The sequence below is a fragment of the Cephus cinctus genome, unplaced genomic scaffold, assembly GCF_000341935.2.
Source record: "Cephus cinctus unplaced genomic scaffold, Ccin1 Ccin1_scaffold0690, whole genome shotgun sequence".
NCBI lineage: Eukaryota > Metazoa > Arthropoda > Insecta > Hymenoptera > Cephidae > Cephus > Cephus cinctus.
Genome location: NW_014333313.1, coordinates 1,410,579 through 1,421,953, shown reverse-complemented (window position 1 = coordinate 1,421,953; position 11,375 = coordinate 1,410,579). Strand labels below are relative to the sequence as shown.

General features: G+C 38.0%; 1 long non-coding RNA gene across 1 annotated transcript; it reads right to left on the bottom strand.

Moving 5' to 3' along the window:
* Positions 1 to 6,555: 6,555 nt before the first annotated feature.
* On the bottom strand, positions 6,556 to 8,369 carry LOC107269769. Its single transcript, XR_001538126.2, has 3 exons — positions 8,036 to 8,369; positions 7,732 to 7,943; positions 6,556 to 7,597 (listed from the first exon to the last, which is right to left on the bottom strand). It is a non-coding gene; the product is annotated as an uncharacterized LOC107269769 (long non-coding RNA).
* Positions 8,370 to 11,375: the final 3,006 nt, after the last annotated feature.

Below are 11,375 nucleotides of genomic sequence, written 5' to 3'. Positions count from 1 at the left end.
CCTGACCCCTCCCTTATGCTCGTACTGGTTTCCAAAAATTGTTGAAGGGCATCCCCCTCTAGCAGCCCTTCCACGGGCTCAATGGATGTAGGGAACGAATCTGACAAATTTCTATGACAGAGACAAATTAAATTCAATGGTGAATTCGTGGCAAAAATAAATTTCACGGTTTAACCCTAGTAATATGATTCTCTTTGGAAATTCAAAAGGAAGAAATGCGATTATTTCGTTATAAAATTAAATTCATGTCCGAACGTTTCCTCTGGTATTATAAATTGCACTCGGAATGAGACTTGTGGTAACTGACGATTTTTTACTATGAACAGACTATATCGAATGTCTGTTATGGCGATGCGATGGACGCGTAAAAAAAAAAGTTATTTAACTCGAGTTTACGACATTGTCATTCTCATTTTTTTGCATACGTATTCGCATACCATCGGAGCCATCTTCTTTTCGCTCTTACGCAATAAACATTCAATATACGATAAGTTATCGTAAAATTTTACGCAAAACTGGCATACGTATAGTTGGCATTATGGGAAATCGATATCTGCAAAGTGATATTTTTCCATTTTTAATACCACTGGCCGCGTTGCGTCTTAAACTCTTGAATTTAGTTTTTATTTTTTTCAAAAGCACTGTCAGAAATCCCCTAAACGACGAAATCACGCAATCGTAAGGATACCAGCACTTTTTTACAAAAATCTTAAAAACCGGTAAAAAATTTTCCAAATAAATTGAAAAATCTCAAGTAATTATATTATCGAGCCATAAGTATCATTGCGTGATCTCCTTAGCGATGATAACTTATTCAAAGATTCTGAATGCATTGACAGAATTTTTTTTCTTAGGAAATAATTTCCACCTCCTTAATCTTTTTTATACAGCATCCATTGTCAAGCAGTTATTTAACGAAACAGTAAACTCCACACGTCCCGAGATACCATTTGATCTTGATCCTCTTATAAAGCTATCCCAGGCTCATTTTGACAAAAGATGTTTCTCGAAGATACAAAAATGCTTTCATCGCTACTATCAAATCAAACGGTTACAGGATGAGGGGAAGTGAAAAAAAAAAGAAGCTAACATCAAATATTGCTCGGTGGGACGCGAGAAGCGGAAAGCGAGAGTGATATCGGTTTACCCTCGAAAATCCCAAAGGAGCCCCAAAACAAGCTGCCATCTCTTCCATGTTCCAGACCTCTTTCATTCATCCCACCACGTCCTTCCTTGCAGGGGGAGAGAAATACGAAGATTATCCCGTGGGATAATGCGTAGCATTTTTAATGATTACGCAAGACTTCGGGGCAATCGTGTACGAAATCCCAAAAGTCTCTTCGCAGTTTAAAGCTTTTAAAGAGTCAAGAGAATACAGGTGCACTATACATGTATAGATAATGTTAACCATCACCTATTGAATTCTTGTAGCTCTAAGAAACGAAAAAAGAGATGAAAGATGACGCATTTCTAGGAAAATTAAAAATTTAAAGTGGATTATCGCTTAGGGATTGTAAAAATAAAAAGAAATCAATTATAAATGTAAAATAAAAATGTAAAGAAAATGATGATTAGTGAACGGACTGGTCAATCATAGATAAACGCTATTAATGGTTTTAAAAGAAAGTGGTTGATTTTGGAAAAGTGTCATATCTGTCTTGCATATAATATTTAGATAATGAATCTGTAGAAACATTTTGTATCCTTTAAGTTAGGGATAAAGTTTTTACGTGAACACAAGATTGACCCGGTTCTTGCCTTAGCTGTGCTGGGCAAACTTTTTTTTTGTTGTTAAACTAGTTTTGCGAAGACATCTCTTAGTGCAAACTTCACAATGCAATAATGTTTGTCTCTAACCCCGTGCATTAGGCATTTCTTGCTTCCGTGTTTTCAGAGTTCTCGCAAAACGTATTATTTAAGAATGTCATGTGTTGACTCTGACTGGGTGTAAGAAACTGGACAGTTAATAATACCAACCTGGCGAACTTGAGTATTTGCGGTGGTTAGGAATATGACCATTTACATAACACAAGAGGAAATACTTTTATCTCCTGGTGGTACCAAAACGTACTTGATATGTTACATCAATTGTCGATAAAGTAGAATCCTATCAGGTGATATATTTGCCATGAATCATTACACGGCCGCCATGAACGTTCACTGTATACACAGAGATGAGTAGGGAGATGCACAACGCTACAGTTTTAGGCGATACCAAAAACATGGCGCTTAGTCGTAGCGGCGAGTCCGGGAGTAGGATTTTTTGATCATCGCGTCCGTCGATAAGGCATATCCCGTCGTAGCCGAGCTGAACATGATCAATCCATGCTATATGTCGATGTTATCGCCTAAAGGTTATAGCGTTGAGCATCTTTCTAATCATGTTTGCCGAATACGAGGCAGTGACTACGCGAGAATACCTAGTATACCATCAGTCAACGCCATCGATTACGAGGTAGATGTACTGAACGGTTGTCGATAAAGTAGGGATCGTAAGACTACATATAAAAATGCCTGTAAATTCGCAATACCGACGAATAATGAAATGATTACGTAAAATATTCTAATTCGACTTAGAACGTCAATAAACTGACAAAGCGCCATTAGGCAATTGAAAATAATATGTGTTGCAAATAATTGTGCAATTCGTCAAAAAGAAACACGTGTAACTTCTTTATATAATCCACACAACAGGCTCGATAAACCGTATCGCGTATTTGAATACTCTTTCGTCTAATCCCACGGTAATCCGTCTAACGCAAACTTGTAATACAGTCGATCGTATAAATGAGCATGCAAATGATCGGTAAGCCGTTACCAATTCGAGATGGAAAAGATTTTTTTTTAGATACACATGTGTCTTGCGATTGATCGACGATTGGCATCATGTGTCGAAGAAACAGTTTGTTTCACAAGACCCTTTCGACTGCCTTAAATGGATTGAATACCGCTAGCCCGAAAGGTTGTCGAATGCCCGTGTGACGGCTAAATACAGATTGGCGTTTCGGTAAACAGCGTAAAAATAAAAGCACACGAGTAAATTCGCATGCGACGCCGCGGCAAATAAATGATCGCAAAACCTCATGAAAGAAAACGATGATCCTTCCTGTTCTCAGAATCGCCATTTACGATCGCATTGCATTACTGCGCGAACTCCAATCGTTATTATTAAAGTACGAGAGCAAATTGGAGCGCGCGCTGGCATTTTTTTTTTTTTTTACTAAAATGTATTACGTAATGGCTTGATTTTCGTACGAGGCCGGCAATTCCTTGTAATTGAACAAAATTACTGTTCGGCATCGACAAATCACTCGTGCGCTAGCCTCTCGACGTTAATAATCCCGTAACGGCTACTGCATTACGATATACCAAGAACATCAATTCGTTCCAGAACGATATTCAAAGCGTTCTCGTTATTAATATAAGAATGACCAATGTACCGAGTAATCCAATTTCCAAAAAGTGCCGTTCTCAAAACTTTCCCAGGCAATGACCAATTGCATTGAAGTAAAGTACACAGACCTAATCTCGCACAGAGTGGTACGTTATATACAAGACACGGGGTATATTGTCGCAATGTCAAAGGAGCCCGATAAAAGCTGATTTCGTGTGAAAATCCGTGCAAAGGATAACAGTACCTTTTTACAAAAAAAAAAAAAAAATAGAAAAAAAAAGTATAAACGAACAAGAGATTCGGTTATGCGAGAACTAAGAGGGAGGAAGGAGAACACTCACCGCTCTCGGCCAATCATGGCGATTGCCTCCCTTGCATGGTTTTCCTAATATAAAAGCTGCGTATTTTTTCAAAAAAAAAAAAAAAAATAGAAAAAAAAAGTATAAACGAACAAGAGATTCGGTTATGCGAGAACTAAGAGGGAGGAAGGAGAACACTCACCGCTCTCGGCCAATCATGGCGATTGCCTCCCTTGCATGGTTTTCCTAATATAAAAGCTGCGTAGAAAATATAAAGCGTTCCTGCCTCGGCTTCTCTCGGCGAATTGCACGGGAAATTTTACGAGGGCTCAGAAATGGAAGTTTATATTCGTAAAAAGGTTGCACGTGGCATAACGTCTAGCAAGCCCAACCAAGGATCTGTACACGCGTAAGCGCGACTCTATAGCAGCATAATCCTTTTTACTTATTTCGCAAAGTAATTGAATCCAAGCGCGACCCATTACTGCGATACGACACAGGCGTTATCCTTGAGACCCGATTTATCCCGTGGCGAATTAATCCTTTATATTTCAACATCGTATTCCAGAAAGAATGCCAATTGAACGAAACCCCGTATTTGATTTACGAAAATTATCAAGACACGTGGTACCGTGCTACTGACGTCTCTTACCACTTTTGCTAATGATGGGTTCCTGGAGATTGTGCAATTTTATTCAATGGTAGACTGTAATTTGTACCACGTGTTTCCTAAGCCGAATATACTGAGATAGAGAAAAAAAAAGGTTTGAAACCACTGTTTTGATTACGAATTACGAATAAGGAAACGTCATGAGAAAACATGAGAAACATGAGAAAACGTCATAAATGGTCATTTTTTGTCGTGGTATAAAAAAAAGATTTTTTTTACCCTCGAAATGAAATAATGATAAAATTCAATACTTGCGTATATTCTACGTTTTGTCCTTGTTTTATGAATACTTTGCTCGATAAGAAGTATGTTACAGATAGCCTCTTAGTACGGAACTTAAAGATACTTTACAAACCGGACCCCTATTGTTTATAATAGAACATAAAGCGCTTTAACTGGCAGTTAGGCCGCCAAATTACCCCCCAGTCCCAACCGCCACGGTAATATGCAGTAGGTTTCAGTGTTGAGACTTTGAGGAACCACATAAAAATGAATTTATTTTACTTCACTACGGTTCATTGCCAAGGGGGTGCAAACACGATAACAACCCTCGTAGCTGAGCAATGATTCGGGTAGAATAAATTACAAGTTAGGAAATCGTCGAAGATCCCGTGATAAATAAACTGTAAAATAAAATACTTCGCTTTGCTCTTTAAAACTTTTCCGAACACTCGAAGAGGCATTGTAAAAACTATGAAATTGGAAATAAAATTTTAAAATATTTCATTTTTCATTTTTAAGCCAATCAAGAATGTGTGCCGTTTTCGGTAAAGAACCAAAAAAAAAATGGTTGTTCGCTGAAATTATCCAAAAATATTGTTCGTCATGAAATATTGTCGACACAGTTTGTTTTTGAAAATGACAATGGAATATATAATTCTAATTTGATATTCTTCCTCGGACCTCAAAATTCAGTTTACCCATGGGAAAAGGACGACGTCGTTTCGCAGCCTTCGTCGTGTGATTTATGTCCCCTGCCTACGGACTTTCATAATGGCCAAAGTACTCCCAAAATGGACCATAAATAGAGCCAACTATAATATCCCAGCTAATAACACGCAACGGTTCTTATAAATCCGTCAAGATCACGACGATATCTGTGTTGCTAGACAGAAAAACAACAGAAAGCGTCTTATCGGTAGCTAGAACAAAAGAAAAAGGAATTTAACCGCGAGAGATAAGAGCCCAAGTAAAATTGCTTTCTCATTTATTACCATTGATCATTGAACGAACTTTGAAGGATATTTTATTAACGCGTTAAATCCGTAACCTACAGTTTACACTTTAAAAATTCTATGGTGCTACTTGATTTCCTCACTATCTCGGCATTCATCATTTTCTTCGACACCCGCGGCACGTCGTTTATCATTTTGAATTTTCTATCCGATCAAGAGGACCCAGAACGAACCCGCAAGAATATAGATGACAGTGAAGCAGTGTTTCAACGTGATCTACATATGGTAGAGCTCTAACAATCTTTCTGTGCAGATCAGCACTCGATTTTTCAAATTGTACCAACTTGAAAACTTTTCATAATTTTAATAATCAGATAATTGAAATATGTTAAACGTTCAACGCGCCTACGTGATTCGGTAGGGATTCCAAGTAGAAAGAGCTAATCTCATTCTAATTCGAACACAGGAATATGCGGGGCATTACTTGAAGCTGAAGTCTTCCGTGCTGCACCGGCGTCTTGCGCGTGGCCGAACGAATGAAATTCTAGCAAATGACAGGACGCAATTGACCCAATTGTAAGCCGAAGATGAAGTCCAGCCAACCGGTGGTTTGAACTATTATAGGAGGAAATTCTCAAAGTTTCACCGATAACGCAAGAGCATCTCTCCTCTCGTTAGGGCCTTCGTCCATGAAAGTGTCTGTATAGATAGCTAGGGATACCAGGGATTTTCCTGGGGTTGAATTTTCGTAACTCTCATTCATATCGAGGAAAATTTATTCCTGAGCCTATTAATCACGCTTCGCGTGCGTGGTTAGCAGTCATCTAGGCGCGTGGCTTCTGGTGCTAGAAAGAAAAGTCTCCGAAAGAACATCCGGGAAGACTGGATTTATTTTTTAGAATAATATAAAACGCGTCTGCGTCATTGTTCAATTTTAAAATTATTTACCGTCTGTAGAAATTATTAAATAATCATCAAATTGACGAACCATTTTTTTCGTATATTTCTGACATGGGCTGACCTTATAAAAATAAAATTTTATTAGTAATCTATCATATAGACATACCTACTTACATGGAATCTGATAAATTTAAGTAAAACGTGATTCGAATGAGAAATTTCATGTCATATAACAAGATCTTTGTCTTTTATATTTTTGACTCAAGATGGAAATAGATTCCAAGGACTCGTTTACTGTCCCCTTATCATAAGGCCGTATCCGTATGTTCAATTGCACAAAGTTATACAGAAACGTAGAGTCTTGTCGGCAAATTCTTTTAGGTAATAATGAAAGACTCCGTAGCACTCTTAAGAATGACCTTCCACTTGGTCCGATTGAGATCTCAATTCGCTGTACGTAAAATAACATCACTGATAAGTACTGTCTCAAAATGTTTTCATTCGTCTGAGGATACACTACCATCCAAATCAATAGACACGTGTTCGCTCTTACCGTATTCAATGTCCAGAATGAACTTTTCTCTCAATTCCAATTTCCGTTCCTCGTTACGAACGAATTTCTCTAACTGAATTCCAATCGTTAATACTCTGCGCATTTGTGAACGTCATCAGAGACATAAGATGCGGTGTTGAAAAAAAAACCATCACAAAGCCCTTCTCACTATTTCGGACAAAGAAAAGAAGCAGCCTCCCCGTAGACCAAGCTTTTCTTTTGAGATGAAATGATGACGATGGTGACCGATGACGAGGATATATTGCGCCCAGAATCATTTGAGCGGCTCGTGCGCGACGAAGCGTCGAAGACGAGGGGTGACAGACTGCCGCGATAAGATAACAACTTTAATAGGCCGTTGGCATCCTTCTTTTCATCCCCTATGCTACGGAAGAAGGCACACAACATTATCCCAAAAAGTTTTGCCATGGCGAGTCGCGAGACCCGCGGGAAGAAAATCGTCCCGGCTGGCTGGCTCTGCGGGATTTTCGGGACTGAACTCCGACGGAACTTTGTTTAGGTCGCATGTCAGGAGGAAGAGACATGGCTTCCTGGATTCTGAATAGCTCTTTAATGACCATTGATTCTGAAAAAAGAAATATCGATCTAGGAAGATCGATAAGGACGCTTGAGAAAAATACAAGCATAGACAGCAGCATTATACGAAGTATTGTTAGACTCAACAACTTGTTGGATGAGATTTATTGGAAAGAAAACGTAAAAGCAAAGTTGGAAATTACCTTCGATATTGTTTTTCTTCTATATCTACAATCCGGCAGGATGACTGATGTGAAATGGATAAAGTACTGTCGGTGCGAGACGCGAGATGTTTTCAATCAGTTTGAAAAACTTGGAGGTTAACAACACTTCCTTTGGCAACTCAAATCACAGCACTTATAAGTTCCTGCTACACGAATATAAATCGTGTTAAGATTCTCGAAACGTACCTAACCTGCAAATGAATACTTAACAGATTGAAGAACATCGTGCAAGGAAATATATGGTAACATAACCTATCTGCTTAATCACTGTTCAACCACTCACATTTCTCTGTACGCATGTAATCTCTTTAGAAATTGCATGGTTAATCTTCTGGTTAAACGGCCGAGTATCGTTGTGGTCATTTGTTTTGTCTGACCAAAGAGCAAGCAGATATATGTATGAAGAATAAACAAACTTGCGTACGAAATTACTTGGTTACTTTTCTCGTTAACGGTACAAGACACGTAAGCATCGTCTAAAGTAGACTCGAGCGAAGCACGAATCGGTATTTCAAAACGAGAGTGACGCGATAAATGAGCTGTCGACGTGTGCTCGAGGGGCTGTCCACGAATTTAACGCGAAAGATTCATGGACGAACGATAAAGTGGTGCGCGCAGTGGACTCTCGGGTCAACTAAGGCCACGTCAAGGAGGAGTTACCAACTGCTCGACGTTTCTGCCTCCTCGTCAGGCAAATGACCGACCGAAACTACTTTCGTGCATTTGCATAATTGTCAGTTGCTGAGACAACACGGTCTACATTTCGCGAGGCACGCGCATCGTCCATAACAACCAGAGTCAATTGAGAAACTAAAAATTAAGTAACTAACAAAAAAAGGTATGATAAATTACATATATTTTTTAATTAATGATCGAACAAATCTCATAACAATTTTTCACGTCGTTAGCAATACTTTCAACGAATGTAATAAATCGTATAACCTATAAATACGTAATTTACAAGTGTGAAAGTACATTGATCGCATTATAATAATAGACCTGAGTCTTTATTCAATTTATATAATTCAATCGTGCCAGTCGAGAGTATCCTTTGTCTCGCGCACAGTATTACCTCAATCTGGCACAATGGCACGTACATAATTCGGGGAACATATTTCGGTGCATGTTCGACCAATGATGGAATATCAATTTATCCACATATGGCAAAACATGAATCTCGATCGGGATACCGGTTCCCTTTACTGAGCTTCCGTATAACGTGTAACTTGGTTCGGTAGTTTATCTTCTTGTCACTAGCATGAATTTCTCTTGTATCCTCCGTGAAATTTTTACAATACACCAGCTCCATCCCTTTCGCGAAATTATATCTGGATTTGGAATAACGTGATACAAATAAATGCTTACCGTTAGTGTAATATAATTGTATAAATTTATTTGCATAGCATAATTGATAACTGCGTTGTATTTTTATGGGCGTAACGTAATTTGGATTATCAGAACGATTATGTATGTGCATGCTTGTAGGTATATATATATATTGTATACTACTCTTTACCTTTGTATGCAAATTTAGCCTCTGCGTTATACATTGGAATCTGCTTATCGTATTCTATACGTGCAAGCGTACACGAATGTACTGCACTGAATTTATATAAAGCACCTCAGACGGTCCTTACCCATAAAATAAGATCTGTCCGAGATAACGCGAAAGAATTTCAGCAAAAGTCGCGCTACTAAAATGTAAAAACTCTTCTCGTGGCGTCGCACCAGGATGCAGGCGCTCGTTAAATTACCGGCGTTACCTAACGTTCCGCTGCGTTAATGCACCCTTCGCGAACACCTATAAACATTGGATTCTTACTGTTTTAGACGCTATAACCATTTTCGTCAAATTTATTTTCCCCGAATGATGCTCATCCTCCTTGGTCCCGTGATCTAAATATGAAATCTGCTTGCGCCAAGCACCATTACGCCTCATACGTATGTCTACTTAACACGGAAAATTACGTACAATTGAATAAAGTAAAAAAGGACCATGGCGTCGTTAATGATGAACATTATTGTTCGACAAAATGCTCACGTAAGTTGTCCTGCGCTCTCGGAATGTCTAAGGGAACGTTAAGAAAAATTTGCATAAAATTTCTCACAGCTACGAGAGATTTGAACAGGGTGGTATGTACTTTCAACAATATATATTTCTTTCGAAAATATATACAGTCAAGTTCAAAGTTCGCGAAACGCGAGGATAAAATATAAAAGGAAAGTGTCCTCGAGCTCAAAAGTTTTACTTTCCAAAATTGATACCGATATAAGAATTCGACTGACTTCACTTCCGTTCGCGCGGGGACAAAAGTTACTTCAGTACTTCCGTCTTTATCGTTGAATTGCAAGTTTTTCCTGTTCTTTTTTTTATCTTCTCGTTCTCAAGATACGAAATATTAGGTCTGTTTTTCGTGCGTCCGACCAGATTTTCTACAGTCAATAATTTTATCCGGACGAACCGGAAGTCGGTAACCGGGAAAAGTCGAAGAGAAATGAAAAGTCCGTACATACGCTATTGAAGTTTCTCACGCAACTGTGATTTTACGATCGCATTTGTCTTCATGGATTTGAATTTAAATTGGCAATTCGGATCTACTTTATGCATCAGTATTCACTGTGCACAAGCATGATCTTCTGTTCATGAAGTAGGAATACGTTATAGTCGAAAAATATCGTTTAGCTCGTTTTCACTGATTTTCATATAATTTTTGTCATTTATGTGAAAACGAATCTAGCCAAATGAGGAATTGAATTTTTTTTTCTCGTCAACAACGTCATCCAATGAAATCGATGCACAATGATTATTTTTATACTGGCTGCAGCAATCCTTTCAGTTAAAACTCCTCGAGATTCGCTTTGGCTTTGTTCCAAATGATTTTTTTTCCTCTTGCCTCGTTTTTTTCAACTTTTTCCAAAAAGTATTTTCGTTTACGCTGTAACCACTCGACCAGATAGTGACGGTCTAATTCGTATGAATCTCACGATTTACTAAGATCCGTTTATATATTTTCGGTAGAGCTCTATAGATTTTCCTATTCGACGCTTCCACTCTACTTCCTGTATTTACACATTGACCCAGCTTACACAGCCTAATGAATCTCGTAGGATCTACTCCTAGGGACAAAGTGCACTAATCATCGAAAACAATCCACAGTTTAAAAGTTACTTTTGAAAAACATCGTAAATACACATTTTAACACGTCGTTTAGAGAGGTACGTGCTTTTGTTTCATGTATCCTTACGATCCACATTGCAAGCTTGTTAATTCAATAATATTTAATAAAATACTTCACACTGCTAGAAAAATTCCAAACTTTATTATAAAATCAATTTTTACCTGTTACTATATACAACTGTTCAGGAATATCGCAAAAAATTCCTATACAAATTACCATAAAAAAAAAAAAATTACAATTATACAAAATTAGAATACCTAAAAGCTTCCGTAAAGATACGTAAGACAATTTAAAAATACAAGATCTAATTTCGAAAATTCAATGCAGGAAGTAGGTATTAGACTACGAATTTTCTAAACAGAGAAAACTTTGTTATCCCCATCCGACTAACCAGCATGGATATTCGTAGTTTTTATAGTCGAATTTAATTGCCGGCAAGAATGC